The 15,470-nt window shown below is 37.0% G+C and overlaps 1 protein-coding gene across 6 annotated transcripts in view; it reads left to right on the forward strand.

Annotated features, from left to right (window-relative positions):
* The window catches only part of NFIB (nuclear factor I B), a 228,270-nt gene that overhangs the window by 140,997 nt on the left and 71,803 nt on the right, over positions 1–15,470 (forward strand). The gene's annotated exons all lie outside the window — the stretch shown is intronic.

The following is a 15,470-nucleotide window of genomic DNA, read 5'->3' on the forward strand; positions in this document are numbered from 1 at the left end:
GGGCCCTTTCCTGGTAATCCAGGAACCGTAATGTTTTCTTTTAGTTGCTTATTAACCAGATTTCTGTCTCTAGTTCTCTGTGTGTTTTCAGTCCTCCCTGTGACTTTTAAGTTCATTCGCCTTTTGTTGTTCCTAGATACAGACCTTTGGGACAGATCTCTCTCCTAATATTTCATGTGCCCAGGTACTCTTTGGACATGTTTTCCATGTGTCCCATGGATAACATCTCCAATTCCTTTTCTTTTCTACCAGACTTTATCTCTGTGTTAGATATCTTGGGATCTCCACCAGCATCTCCCCAGACACCTTGGCTAGAGTAGCTCACGAGTCCTTTCTCAGAAGCCCTCTTTCTCATCCTCTACCTGTTCACTCATCTTCTCCTTTTAAGGCTCTGTTGAATCCATCCCAGCTGCCCGTTCCCATCTGGAACCCTTATTTGGACTCTGCACATTATATCTTGCCTCAAACTGTGCAAAAACCTTACAATTGCCTCTGTTCTCCCCTTACTTTGTCTTTCTCTAAGCCTGTGTATGAATACACTTCATACAATACAAGTCTGACTTTGGTTAAAACTCCTGATGATCTACTACTTATACAGCCATATTCTGTGTCATGGCTTTAAATGCTGTTTGATATCAGATACCAAGAACTATTCCAGGCATCTTATCTTAGAGATGGACCTCTCTACCTGTACTGTGACTGTTGCTGTATGTCTGATTACAGCTTATGCATCATTACAGCTCACTAGCCTCCATCTTGTCTTCTATTGGCTCTTCTCTTGAGGTTCACGTGCTCTGCATTTGTACAGGTCAGGGACCCACTCTGTACACACTCACGAGTGCAGTTTAAACCTAGTAAATACTCTCGTTTCACAAAGCTGTGAGAGCAAGGACTAGTTCTTGGGCTATAGTTGGTTATTCAAACTGTTGTTTTTCCTGTTTCTAACTTTACAACTGCATTGCATGATCTTCTGGTATCTGAAATGATATCATCGTAAAATAACATAGAGTCCAAGTGGAAATTTAATATATTGTTGTAGGCACTCAATTCATCCTGCACGTAATTCCAGAAAACTTTTAAGAGTCCTTATACCTAAATAGGTTGCAATCATTACATTTTAGAAGGCATCACTATCACGTAGTTTTCTTCCTTTGTGTCTAAGTTCCCCACAGGGAGGGTTCAAGTCTCCCCATGAAAAGAGGTCTCCTTCATAACTAGCCTCAGTTAGGCTGTGACTGTACCCGCTGCCCTGAGCAGTTTTGTGCCAGCTCTTTCCCTCCAGTATCTCAGGTTCCTCTTACCATGACTGCCTGCATCTGAAGTTTCCTCTCAATTTAAATTCTTTTCCTTCTCCACATTTACAAGATTGGCTTTTGCAGCATATGGCTACAATTTAATAATGCAAAGCATTTTCCTCTTCACAGCTGGAAAGCTGGGATTGTTCTGTATCACAGAGAGAGTGGACTTGCTCCAGGCTAGTTAAAATCACTGAACTCTGCAGAAGCTGGGCATGCTGGATATATTGTCCTGTACAAAGGCACCCAGGGGACCCCAACTTGCATATTAGAGCAACATGCTTGGAAAGGGGGATCAATTCTGTATATTGCAAGCAGACTAAAATACTAAGTAGTTAGATATATGTCTGGCTACCTAGATTTTTCTTCTGTTCCTACCTTGTGAGATTGAAGAATGTCATTTAAAGTTACTAGGCATATCAACTCGTCTCATTTCTTTTTCTTTTTATGCACCTTTAAAAAACACCAAGGTATCAGTTTGAGCAAGTACTTTTGTGGAGTAATCTGACTCTTGTTGGCTTTTACATAACAATGTCATTGATGGTCGAAGAATTTAAGAAAAAAACCAGGTTTTGATTTTCAGAGTCATTGTACATCTTTTTGGATCTTTTGACTTATACCCTGGTCTTCAGGGACCTTGCAACTTTCATTTCATTTTATATAATTGAACTAGGGGCACACTCCTGTTTGCACTGAAATATTTCTAATTCTTGACTCCAACAGAGATATCCCCACCTCTGTTCCACACCTGAGCATATTCATTTCCCCAAGGCATTCAGGAGGGAGCACACAGGAAAACCACTTGACTTTCAGATTTGATCTTACCATCATTAAAATAATCATGTGCACTTGTTAATGACATGAAACAAACAGTGACTTGATGTATTTTTGACATATATACATTGTGTGGTTCTATTTATATGATGTGTCTGGAATAGGCAAATCCATAAAGACACGGGTTTGGAGGTGTTGGGGGAAATGGGTACATGACTGCTAGTGGGTATGTGGTTTCTTTTTAAGGCGATGAAAATGCTCTGGAATTAGATGTTGGTGATGGGTGCACAACTTTCTGAATATACTGCAAACCACTAAATTGTACACCTTAAAATGGTATGTGAATTATAGCTCATAAAGTTGTCATTTTTAAATTTTTTTAAGTGCTTGTGCGCCATCAGAAGAAAAGGTCTGGAACTCAAGGCTAGGATAGAGGTTTTGGGGGAGGGGTTGTAACCTGGGGATCAGAGAACTCAGAAGATCAAGAAAGAGGCTTGAAGGGAAGTCACATGGCAAGTGGTATTCGTGTACATACGCATTTCTGAGCTGCATTGGGTCTCAGCAGAGCCCCTTACTCTGGTAAGGTACCAATGACAGGTGGCATGATCTATTATGACATACTGGCTCCACTGTTTATTTTACAGTACTTTTTAAAATGTAGTGGATTTTTAGTTTCAAAATTTGGTGTTTTGGATTGCAGTCATTTTCTGAATTAAACTTCTTTCAAGGAGAACAATGTTTTCTAAATATGTGAGCAAAGAATAGAAGATGATCCTCTTCATCAGGACGCAATAGAGCATTCTGCTATTTTGTACTTGATATGTCCCAGTTGGTACCCAGAAATAACTCCCATGAATTACACTGCTGTACGTAATGTTGACTAGTGAACAATGGAGCATCTATGCATTTTTGAGAGAGCATGTATATTTTAAAGACAGGCAGAGAGATGAGGAAAGGCCACTGACGAGGTTACCCCTATAACAGATGAGAAAGGCAAAATAGCTTTTTAAGTGCTGAATATTAATGTATTGTTTTAAGAAATATTGACATTCTGTTCTTTTAACTAGAGCCCCTAGATTATTTTAATCATCTTCCTAATCTCTGTAACTGGTATTTTTGCCTTGGGTCTTAAAATCTGTGTGTGTGTGTGTGTGTGTGTGTGAGAGAGAGAGAGAGAGAGCGAGAGAGAGAGAGAGAGAGAGAGAGAGAGAGCGAGAGAGAGCTCCATTATAAGTCCCTGGGGATCTCCATAATGTACAAATTTGATGATTTCAATTCCCCTTCTTATCAATTTCAAAGTTTCCCACTGTAGGCTAAGATCTTTGCACGGCATCTCATGCAGCCCCCCATGATGCCTTCTCCATTTCCCTTCCACTGCCCACACGGACCTTGCATCCAGCCTGAGCCTTAGCCGTGCGGCTCTCCCGTGTGTCTTTATTGATGTTGTTTTTTCTGCCTAGAACACCTGTACTCCCTTGCCACCACCTCAGCAAGACTTCTCCAGACCCTCTCTGCAGCAGAGCTTTACAGTAATAGCACTTTTATCACAACTTGTCAGCTTCCCTTAGTGGATTCTGAACACCCTCAGGGAAGGATTGTATACTTGTAAACCCAGTATTTAAGGCAGTGCCTGGCCAGAGTCAGTGTTCAGCAGTGTTCAAGATTTATGAAGTGGAGGCTTAGACCAACAACAGGCTAAATAAATTGTAACCTGTGCTTGAGGTTACCTCCCCATCCCTGGATCTTGACCTAAGCCAGGAAGAGCAGTGTGTTTCACAGAGACAGCTGCGGTAGGCTGCTTCTGCCCTGTAGGTACACCGCACGCTGCCGTGACTGCTGGGGAGATGTCGTGAACTCCTAACCTGTGTAGCATGGTCTGCTGACGACTTTTATAGGGACGTGTCAGAATGAGAATTGTAGCGTTCCAACATGATCACCAATCCAGAACACCAGTCTCAGATGGACCCAGTCTCTCTTCTCCCAGTGTGATACATTGTAGAGAAGGCCTGTTGGCTGTTCTTATGCTTTTGTTTAGCAAGTGTACCAAGGTGTTGCTAGCATTTACATGATCATGAATGCGGAAACAGGTAAGACAGCTTTCCAGAAGTTGCACAAATTGCATGACTAATAGGAGTCATTATCTTCAAAAAATTGTTCTGATTACATTGAATATTTCTTATGCATTTGTGATTCTGTTTTGTGATGCAGAAATATTGTCACTTTCTAAAAATTTGGAATGAATCCACTATTTATAGATCAAGGAGGCAATGTATGTACTTTTTTTTCCCTTTATTAAGGTATAATTGACATACAATGAATTGCATATCTACCTATCTATTATACATAATGTATATTTATTGTATCTTTTATATATACATATATATAAAGGGAATAAACCCTTATCAGATATCCTTAACCATATATTTATGTGTCTATTTCTGGTTCATCTCATTGATATATATGTCTGTCTTTTGCCAATACCAAAGTGTCTTCTTGATTATGTAACTTTATAATAAGCATTTATAATAAGTTTTAAAAATTATTTTAGGTCCTTTGTATATTCACATAAAAAAGATCAGCTTGTCAAATTCTACCAAAAAAAAAAAGTCTGCTAGAATTTTGATTGGAAGTCATGAGATTTAAAGCTGAGTCTTTTTAGGCATTCAGCAAAATAATTATCATTAGCTATCTAACATAAAGTCCACCTTTCTGGCTTAATTTCTCATTCAGATTCTCCCAACTAACTCTTCACTAAAACTTCTCTGTGATAGGTAAACTGTGAAAAGTTTTTTCTCAGCACATTAAAGCTGAGATTGAAGGAGAACCTATTATTAGAATCTTGGAGGCTTATCCCTTAACTGTATGACCAGTGTAGTTAGATTGAATCTAAAATGTAGCAGTTTCCCCGTCTTTTATCTCATAAAAGATAGCAGTGGTGGTTCATAGAGAAACTGTAGACGTTGAAGTTTGATTCTACCCCATTGGCATCCCCCAGGTTCAGAGATTTTTCTATATCAATTTAAAAGGCTATAAACCCAGAGAGCAACAGGGTTGGGAAGTGGAGTAGAGAGAAGGAGTGAAGAGTCTGGGAAGACATCGAGGAGTCTGAGTCTATTTCCTAATAGAAATCCTGCAAAAATTCTCCAGTCTGGGCTGGAGTCTAACTCCTTAGCACCACAGACGAGGTCCTTTGTACACTTGGTCCCATCTGCCCTTCCAGAACCATGCATTACAGAAAGTGAGGGTTTTTGCGCACTACTTGGTAGGATCTCACATATCTAGGGGTGAGATGAGAAGAGCCCATCACTTTATAGTAGAGGTTCATTAGATGAAGGACCAGGAGTCATTGGACGTTGGTTAGAACTGGAACGTTGACTAACACTGTTACTAGTCCTACGACTACTGCCTTTGCCGAGAAGCATTTATTGACCCCCACCCCAAGCACCTCATATGCACCTTCTTATTTAACCTTCACCTCAAATCTGTGAGTTCAGTATAACTATTATTATTCCCATTTTGCAGATGGGAATTGGGGGATTAGAGAATTTGAGTGTTTATTCAGAATCATTATTTAAAAAGGAACAAGGCTGGGAATTGAACTGAGGTGGAGTTTAAAGTGCTTAGCACAGAGCCTGGCATGTAACACTCAATAAATGATAGCCACTATTATACTATTATCATCATTTTTATGGTTATTATTATTTTTTATTTATGTTAAGTAATTTAATCAAAGTTATCTAGCTAGTAAATAAGAGAAGAATTCAGTCCCAATTAAGTCAATTCCAGCACCCTCAATTTCAAACTAAAAAAAAAAAAAAAAACCAAAAACTTTTTGAGGTCAAACCCTACATTTACACAGGCTACCCTGTAAGTAAAAAGAAAGCAAGCAACTTTGCCCTCGGTGAGAAAATACTTAAGAACAAGGGAAAGGGACCATCATTAAGATCCAGAGGAACATATCTTTGAAAATGAAGAACTAGAAGAAAATTTCAGAGAAAACAGTTTGTTTACTTAGGAGAAGGGCCTTCCATGAAAAATGAACAGATTAAAGAATAACTTCAATGGACAGAGTTTCATGTGAGTTAAGGAAAACTAGCAAGGAAACTAAGACTGCTTTCATACAGTCAAAAATCTGGATTGAGAGAATGAGACAGAACTGGTATTGTGGAAATGATCACTGATCTAGAGGGAAAACTTGAGATATTTGCTCCAAAAGCGGAAGAAAAGAGCAGAGAGGTTAAAATGGTGAGAAGAAGATTTATGATGGGAGAATAGAAAATTGAGCATTAATTTAGGTATCCTTGGTGAGAAGTCAGAACATTAGGGGAGAAATAGAATCAAGGGCAAGTGAAGAAAACTTTATGAACTAAAAATGATCTAAATATGCCCAGTAAAAAGGGCTAAAATACCCAGTCAATAGTAATAGTATCTAAATATGTCTTGTTGCAATTTTTATATTTAATGGGTGAAAAGGGGAAATCTTGTAGTCTTCCTGGAGGAAAAAGAGTTACCTGCATTTTTTAAAAGTGTTCAAGGAGTTTTATCTCTAGTCAAAGGCAATAGAAATATATTCTTTATTATCTGTGGTTTCAGAAAATAAGAGTTTCTCATTATCTCTGTAAAAAAAAAAAATTTATTTAAAAACCTGTTCCAACTGACAGAGTGATGCCCCAAAATAAAATTTAGGAATAGGAAAGTCCTCAGATACATACTGGTAGTTATAAGTAAAGGTATAGATACAGGCTAATAATGAGAATAGTGATCACTTAGAAAGTTCTGCCAAAGTAATTACTGTGAGTAAGATTATAGATACAAATTCCAATGTACAAAGTAGCTCTTGAATATATACATATATGGAAACATGAATTTAGTAACAATTATCTAGGTCCCAAATTCCAGATCATGTTGGTTTTTTTTTTTTTTCATGGTGGTATAAAATATATGTAATGTGAAATTTACCGTCTTAATCATTTTACGTGTGTAGTTCAGTGGTGTTAATTTTATTCATGTTGTTGCACAATCTCTGGAACTTTTTCATTTTGCAGAACTTCCCATTAAATAACAACTCCCTATTCCACCCTGCCCACCCTGGCAACCACCGTTCTCCCTTTTCCCTTTGAGTCTGGCTATTCTAGATGCCTCCTCGAAGTGAAATCATGCAGTATTTGCCTTTTTGTGACTGATTTATTTACAGGTTGTATTTTTAATGACTGAGAAGGGGAGGAGGCTTGAGGAGGTTAGGTAACTTGAGATGGCAGACATTTTCTTCCTTTAGGATAATTTGTTTGGGGTTTTCCTGAAGAGTCTTTATTGTTTGCTTTTATCTTTATTTCTGCTTAGATTTGTTGTTAGGGAAGCCTGCTTCTCTTCTCGGTGTCAAGTCCATTTTCAGCCTCAATAATATGATCATGTGTTGGGTTTTTTTGTTTGTTTCCATTTTTTTGTTTTTGTTTTTTCTCTATCATATTGATAGATTTTCTGGTAAGGAACTGCACACTCATTGGTGGAATAAACCCTAATGATAATGGTGTATTATTCTTTTGATAACATTGTTATATTCAGTTTGAATATGTGAATATATGCAATTTTATTTAGTGTTTTTGAAGTGGCATCTAAATGTGTGCTTGATCTTTGGTTGGTTGTTTGCTAGCTTTGTTTTGATAAGGGTCATTGCAAGTTTACTTGTTAAGTTTTGCTGGCCTAATAAAGGCTTATGAGAGAGAGGCTTCTTCAAAAGGTAACTTGTCATCATTTTTCTATTGCCTGGGAGAGTGTAAATAGCTGGAATCTGAAGGCTGAATAAAGGGTAGATAAAATCCAGCTGTGCACCCAACTACCCTGGTGCCATTTTTAAAGGTGGTTTTTAAAATACCTTTTTATGCTGTTCTGTCATTTTCAAACTTTAAGGTGCCTATGAGTCATCTGCAGAACTTGTTAAGCTGCAGGTTCTGATTTCAGAGGTCTAGGGGGAGCCTGAGCTTTGGCATTTCTGACAAACTCCCAGGTTATGCCAATGCTGTTGGTTCTGGGACCACATTTTGAATAGAAGGAGGCTAGCATAGTGGTTCCCAAACTTTCCTGCATATTGGAATGGCCTGGAAAACTTAGAACATCCTCATGTCTAGGTTATATCCATACCCATGAAATCAGAATAGCTGTGGATGGAAGCTAAGCATAAATTGTTTTTCAAGAACCCCAGGTGGTTCCAATGATCAGCAAATTTGGGGGACCACTGCATTAGGTAATTGGCCTGTTCAGGTTCCACTTTGCTCAGTTTTGGTTACTTTTATTTTAGTAAGTAATTGCCCAGTTAAGCTTTCAAAGATGTGGTCAATAAGTTGCATGTGTTCATCTCTCATAATTCTTTTAATGCATTTGGTTTCTATGGTTATGTCTCCCTTCTATTCTTGTACTTGTGTATTTCTGCTTTTTCTTTTTTTCCTTAATAAGGCTTGCAAATGATTTTCCTGTTTTGCTTCTCATTTCAGAGAATCATCTTTTCTTTTATTGTTTTAAATATTTCTCTTTTTTCCATATGATTAACTTCAGCTTTTATCTTTAATTCTCTTTTTAATTTTTCTTGGATTGCTTTGCTGTTCTTTCTCTTATCTCATGGTAAATAATGGTTTCTCTTTTCATTGTTTTCTAGATAGTTTTTATAATTTTTCTGTTGATTTTCTGTATGATTCATGGCTTATCTTCTTAATATTCAGGTAGTTCAGAAACTTGGTCCCTTTTTTGTTTTTTAACTTTTACTTTTATTAGCAAAAGATGAGACAGAATGACCTGAAAAATTCTCTACTTTAAGAATTTGTTAATGTTTTCTTTTTGGTCAAGGACATAATTGGTTTTTATAAAGTTTCTGTGGATATACTAACAAAGTGAAGTTTGTATTTGAATTGTATAAAATTAGCCTTTGTCTAATAATCATGTTTAATTCTAAAAGAGATGTATTCAGAAATTTCACTGTAATTGTATTTTTATCAATTTTAAATTTTAATTTTAATAATTTTTGTTTTATGCATTTCTCTACAATATTGTTTGGTACACATGAGTTTTATTATTTATTTTCTTCATTAATTGTGCACTTTATTCATTCATAATGTTTTTTTACCTGGTTATTGTAATTCTTCTTAAATTCCATCTTAACCATTGCTAGTTGATTATGCTTTCTTTTTGTTTGAATTTTCCCAACTTCTCTGCCTACCATTTTATTTTCAACTTTTTGTTCTTTTTATCATTTTATCTCAAGTGTGTTGCTTAAAAAGAGCTGGATTTTATTTGCTTGAGTTGAACTCGTGCTTTCTTTATGGGACAATTCAATCCACTTACATTGGTTGTAATGACGAATATACTTGATTTTATTCCTCCTATTTTACTTTATATTATTTATTTTTACCTCATATGTCCTTACTTTGTCTGTTGTGATTAAGTTCCTATTCATTGTATTTTGTTTTCTCTCTGTTAATTTGAGAGTTCTACCTTTTCTTTCCTTGCTCCTAAAATGAAGTCTCTCTCTTATTATTATTTGAAAATAATATATAGCTTTCATACTGACTCATAGGTGCTAGGATTATCATCTGTGTTTTAGAGAGGAGAAATAAGAGGCATGGGAAAGCTGCTTAACTTGCCTTGAGTTTACATAGTAAGTGGCAGAGCTGACTTTTTAAGTATGGTTTAACATAATTTAATGTACTTATGTTAATTATAGTATATTTTAATATAATATTATAAACTTTAATTTTACTATAATTTCAGTATAACTTTATTATACTGTAAAAATAAACATAGCCCACTTGTAAACCATGAAGTATCTGTGCTAAGAAATTTAAAATCTGGAAGAGTTGATTTTCTTGAAAAATATATAATAAAATTATCTCAAGACCAGAAAACAGGAGTAAATTTTGTGAAAGACTCATAGTTGTCTAAGAATCTTCTCTGAACCAGATTCTGGGAAGATGATTTTACTAGTGTGTTTTTCCAAACTTTCAACTTTTCATATTTTTTTCATAAAAAATGACTCATCTGGACCATTTAATGAAGCATGCATATATACCCCTGGTATGAAAACTTGGCAAATAAAATACAAAAATTCCCACAGATGTATTCCAACTACATACACAGAGTTTGGAAGAAACTGTTAGTAAACCAATACAGCAGTAAATTAAAAGAGATACCGTCCGTGGACCAAAAAAGATAATTTAATCTAAGATTTCAGTAATATGTAACACCAATCAATGCTGTAAGTAAAAAAAAAAAAAAAAAAAAAGGATAATCTCTGCAGTGCCAAAAAAGCATTTAGTAATATTCAGCAACCATTCTAACCAGAAAACCTTAAAACAAAACAAAACAAAACTCTGAGAAAACTAGAAAAAAGTGAATATGTCAAAAGAGAAAAAAAATCAAGCATCAATTAATAGCCAAAATTATCATTAACTCTGGAAATAACCTCATTAATATCAGGAATAAAATATTCCTGCTAGCACTATTTCTATTTTACATATATTTGAATGTTCTCTTCAAAGTAATAATGCATATGTATCTGAAAAAAAATACAACCGTATTTTAGTTTAGTAAATGAAAATTACAACGTTAGTGTAATGGTATCTTTTCTCTCTCAACTTGCCACAATTAAAAACAAATCCTATTAATATGACTAACATGTGATTCTGGCAGCAGAGTGGTGACACAGACACGCTCGTGGTCTGCCGGAGGGAGTATAAATTGGCAAAATCCTTTATGGAAAGCAGCTTGACAGTTTTTACCAAGAGCTCTAAAAGAGTTTATGTCCTTTGACCCAGTAATTCCACTTCTGGGAACTCCAGCCTAAGGAAATCATAAGAATTGCTGACAGAGATTTGTGTGCGAGGATGTTAATGACAGTGCTGTTTATAATATTTTTAAAAATGGGAAATAACCTAAAATGCCAAACAATAGGAGAATGGTCAAATAAAGTATGATACAGCCATGTGGTATAATACGGTACATGCATGAAAGTCATGCTTTTGAAAAACTGTTTAATCCAAAGGGGAATATACCTTGTTAATTAGAAAAAAGAAGATCAAATTTATTTAAATTTGGTATCAGTTTTATAGAGATTCATATTCACATGTATGATATATATATGTAGGAACAAGTTTAATGGACTGAAAGGAAATACTAAAAAATATAAATACTATATTGATAGAGTGCTGTCAGAGTGTGTTAAAGTCAGAAAAGTTCTGACTTCTCTGCCAAATTACTTAAATCACCATCAGGGATTTACATTTCACACTGAAGGACAAACTTACTTCTAAATTAGTACCAAAATGTTAGCCATAGCTACCAGCTGAGGTTCACTTCCTGTGCATAGAATCACTGTTTTTGCAGTGGACAGGTCAGATCAGCTGAGGAACTGAGGACAGAGCCCTGGCTTGTAACACTGCTACCAGAAAATCACCAGTGGGTTGAGTTTTGGTAGCTGAAGTTATATGAAGATTGACAAAGAGCTAGTATGGAATAATCTTATCTTCTCCCCTTTTGCACCCATAAACAAAAGGATTTAGGCAACTTTTACACTCAGTTGTAGGAAATGAAAATTGGGACCAAAGAGCTGGAACGTGCCTGGGAGAGACCGGGTGCTCTCTCCTTTCTCCAAACGAGCGGTGCAGGGAGACAGCCATGTGCGAAAGCGGACTCTGAGGGATGCACTGGGCTTCTGAGGTGCTCTTATCCAGTTTCCTACCCAAAGTGAGAATTCTTAAGTCTACTGGGGGTCTTTACACCCACTGGGAAACCTCCTATGCCTGCAGACACACTTGTGAGCATTATGTGAATTAATGCTTTCAGAGCTCTTAGGGCAGTAGCTTGGCATGTGTGGATTATCAGTACCTTTGCAAGATTTCACATTCCTTTCTAGGAGTTTTCTTATTGGATGACGAATCTGTTTACGGAGCCAAAAAAACAGTTCCTAGAACTATGCAGAATAAGTCTAATCTACCATCTACACTAATAGTCCTTCAAATACTTGAAGGCAGCCTTCATGAATTTAATAACTGCTTTCTGTGGCTTTTTTTTAATTTCAAAAATAGAACACAGTAGACCATAAAAATGAGCGTTATCAGTCTTCCTTTGGATTTTCTGTGTAAATGTTGTTTAACATTCAAATGGTGCTGATTATAATTTGAGATATTAACAGTTAGATATGCCATTGTGTGCCTCTGTTATTGTTTGTAAAGGAGGTTAAACACTATATTAACTTCTGAGTAGTGATTTATTGTTGCTTTTGTTAGCGAAAAATAAAAAAGTAAAATAATGTAATTTGATACTCCCTTTGAGAATTTTCAGTTAGCAGAGGTCTTTATTTCCTACTCAATTTTATTTTTTAAAAAGCATACATGTAGTGTAAATACAGCATCACATAAATGCTAAGTTGTTCTTTGCTTCCTGGCTTAAGCTGTTGTGTAATATTGCTCTGTAACCATTAAGCAGCTGCTCTGTCTCAGAGATGGTCATATTTCCTTTGGGAAATATGGAAGGGAATTTACTGTATGAATGTCTCCAAATTGCTTTAAGATCTCTGGCCTTTGTATCAGCTGTTTAGATTCACAGCGGTCTAGGTAACATGTGAAAACCCATGCTTTTGGAAGGCCTTGGCCACCTGGAGGTTACAGATGAGGTGTGCTAACAGCAAGAACCTGCATTTTGCTGAGTTTACCCTCTGTACTGTATAGCAGGGCTCCTGGCCCCCTGCATGATCCTCTTCAGTTATTTTGCCAGAGCCTTTATGTACTATCTCTTGTGTGCTTGTGAAAAGCGCTGTTAGCTCTCCGAGCGCCGTGTCACCCATGTTTCTTCTCTTGAGCCTGCCTTGTCTTGGTTGTAATGACCGTGCATTGTAAAAGCTGTGCAAAGATGCATTAAGGTGGCTGCATCTGCTTCTGGTGCTTCTCCCAGGCTGCCACGTTGCCCGATTCCCACCCACCTCCACTCCCAGGAGGTCATTGTCAGTCGGCATTACTCCTTGCCCTTTTACTGAAGTCTCACTGTGCTCCGTGCTGGAGCGGAGCCTGGCGGTACCTTTGGTGCTGCGTTTTGGCTAGTGGGTGTGAAAGCAGTTCTGACCTATTTCCAACGACTTTCATAGTTTTAGTAAAATAACTCAGTTTTCCTTGTAGATCCAGGTTCCTTAGAACTTGGGGAATTAGAGGTAGGGAGTGGAGAAACACCCTGCTATCTTCCGAACTGCCTTCCCTTCTCTGTGAGATGGTCATTGTATTTGTCCACTCTATTCCTGCTGGGAGCGTTAGCTTCAGGTGACTCTTATGTTCCACTCCTAACAGGACTGACACCACTGCGTCTTAATGGGCATGACTCGGGCATGACTGGGAAGCAGATGGGGTCCTGACTGCTCATTAGAGTAATATGGAAACGAACTTCCAACAATATCTGTACATGAAATGTTATTGTGTATTATACGTGATGTAATTTATATAGATATATGTAAGTGTTAACTATTCACTCACTCATTCATCAATTTAGAGATTTTTTTTACCTCTTTAAACACTTCTAGTTCCTTGCTAGTTATTTTGTACTAAATGCCTAAAGTTGTAAGTTACTACACAACAGAGCCAGAGATAAAATCTGACTGGAATCATTACACTTTCCCATTCTACCCAAAAGCCTAAATAAACTACTCGGCAAATGAGCTCCAGGAAGTAACAAGGGTCAGTGTAGTTATCTTTCAATCTCAAGCTACCTATGTCACATTGTTATAAAATGATTAAGGTTCATTTGTAACCATGTTTCCAAAAGATGAATTTTAAAATTCTGTTCTGCCAGCTTTTAGTCATTACTGTGTACGTGGGCTCACCGAGTTAGTTGTTAAGGACACTGTAGAGATGAGCAAAACTCAGTCACTCCCCCAAATAAGATGAAACACAAGGCTTGAAAACAATCATCTTGGGAAGCTTGAATGTGCAAAGTGGTGTAAGCACAAACTAGGTGCTGTGTGAATACAGAAGGAAGAGATTATTTATGGCTGGCTCAGGGGTCAGGAGAGGAGGGTAGAGGAGTGGATTGTGGAGCGGATGGTGGTTGAGCTGGAAATTGAAGGATGGAAAGTCAAGCGGGTGGAGAGAGGGCCCTACTGCCCAGAGGCAGCTGCATGAGAAAGAAGAGGGCAGACCTTTACAGAGTTCACTTGGGTAAGGGCAGGGAATCTTGTCTGATTGGTTAAGTACACAAGCTGTACATAAGGTCTCCGTATTTAATGTATTTGCCATATATAAAATAAAGTATAATTTATTACACTTTAAAACAAAAGCAACTGAAATCTTTATATACAATGATAACCTACTGTGGTTCAGAAAATTAAAAGTATCTTTTTCTCCAACTACACAAAGAGAGTCAGTGTCCTTTTTTGTCTCAATGGCTTTTAGCACTTTGTACAATGCTAGCTACCTGGAATTTTCTCAGTAATCGCTGAAATGAATGCAACCTGCTGAAAAAAAATAATTGCTCAAGATGTAGGCGTTTCTTAAAATAGAGGTGCATCAGATGGGGACATTTTGTTATTCTCTTAAAATATATATCTTATATATCTTTTTCAGAGTAATGACTTCATATGAGACCTGAGTTTTATCACCCACTAAGATTTCATAATTTCTTCTCATTCTTTCCTTCTGTTTCTAAAGAAGGTGGATGGATGGATAGAAAACAGTGTTCGCACACACACAGCTCCTCCATTCACAATAATGAAGCATATATGCTAATTTAATGATTTTCTGTCTTTTCCTATGTCTGGTTAAAAGTGGTGTAGTGACTTTCATTCTGATAAAACTTTAAAAGAAAGATTTACAAATAACTTGAGACTGGATCCCACTATGCACAATTCAGTATACGGGTGATTGCTGGCTTCACAGGCCATTCCTAACTTATTGGTAACATTTAATCGGTGCCTACTCTGGGTTTTATTTTTATCTCATTTATTATTCGTAACAACTCTGTAAGGTAGGTAATTTCATTATCTCTAATTTATAAATGAGAACTTTGAGGCACAAAGAGTCTAATGTCCCAAGATTATTATCATTATTATTATGATTATTAATTATTATAATTAGTTATTCCAGAATTTCACACTGGCAAACTGTAGCACACAGTCAAACCCCGGTTCTTTGACTTGAGTGTGCCACGCTGCTAAACCACCCATGGTTCACATCCCTGCACTGAATCTCATCCCTTGATCAGCCCTAAAACTTTATGTAACATCCAATCAGATTGCCAGTTCTTGGAATTTAGAGTATTTTTTCCTGGAAGTATTTTAATCCTGAGGATTTTCACACTTTCATTGTCTCCCTGGGGCAGCAGAGAGTGGCCGTACCCATCCTCCCTAAGGTGTTCTCTCCCTCCTCCCCCTCACCG

Source organism: Camelus ferus, chromosome 4, assembly GCF_009834535.1.
Source record: "Camelus ferus isolate YT-003-E chromosome 4, BCGSAC_Cfer_1.0, whole genome shotgun sequence".
NCBI lineage: Eukaryota > Metazoa > Chordata > Mammalia > Artiodactyla > Camelidae > Camelus > Camelus ferus.